The sequence below is a fragment of the Physeter macrocephalus genome, chromosome 14, assembly GCF_002837175.3.
Source record: "Physeter macrocephalus isolate SW-GA chromosome 14, ASM283717v5, whole genome shotgun sequence".
Classification (NCBI taxonomy): Eukaryota; Metazoa; Chordata; class Mammalia; order Artiodactyla; family Physeteridae; genus Physeter; species Physeter macrocephalus.
Genome location: NC_041227.1, coordinates 99,149,119 through 99,149,832, shown reverse-complemented (window position 1 = coordinate 99,149,832; position 714 = coordinate 99,149,119). Strand labels below are relative to the sequence as shown.

At 51.1% G+C, this 714-nt stretch overlaps 1 protein-coding gene across 1 annotated transcript in view; it reads left to right on the top strand.

Moving 5' to 3' along the window:
* Positions 1-714, top strand: part of MMP28 (matrix metallopeptidase 28) — a 35,351-nt gene extending 34,637 nt beyond the window's left edge. Inside the window, exon 9 of the mRNA XM_024127694.2 lies at positions 658-714. The gene's annotated coding sequence lies outside the window, so the exon portion shown is untranslated. The remainder of the gene's footprint in view (positions 1-657) is intronic.

Sequence of the window (714 nt, the reverse complement as noted above, 5' to 3'; positions counted from 1 at the left end):
GGAAGCCTGACGTGGGGCTCAGAACCTTCACTCCAGTGGGTGGACTTCTGTGGTATAAGTGTTCTCCTGTTTGTGAGTCACCCACCCAGCAGTTATGGGATTTGATTTAATTGTGATTGCGCCCCTCCTACCGTCTCATTGTGGCTTCTCGTTTGTCTTTGGACGTGGGGTAACTTTTTTGGTGAGTTCCAGTGTCTTCCTGTCGATGATTGTTCACCAGTTAGTTGTGATTCTGGTGTTTTCACATGAGGGAGTGAGAGCACGTCCTTCTACTCTGCCATCTTGGTTCAGGCTCCTACTTATTTTTTTAATTAATTAATTAATTTTTGGGGCTGTGTTGGGTCTTCGTTGCTGAGCACGGGCTTTCTCTAGTTGCAGAGAGCAGGGGTTACTCTTCATTGCGGTGCGTGGGCTTCTCATTGCGGTGGCTTCTCTTGTTGCAGAGCACGGCCTCTAGGCGTGCAGGCGTCAGTAGTTGTGGCATATGGGCTCAGTAGTTGTGGCTTGTGGGCTCTAGGGCGCAGGGTCAGCAACTGTGGCACACGGGCTTAGTTGCTCCGCGGCATGTGGGATCGTCCTGGACCAGGGCTCGAACCCATGTCCCCTGCATTGGCAGGCGGATTCTTTTTTTTCCTTTTTTTTTTTTTTTTTTTGCAGTACGCAGGCCTCTCACTGTTGTGGCCTCTCCCGTTGCGGAGCACAGGCTTTGGACGC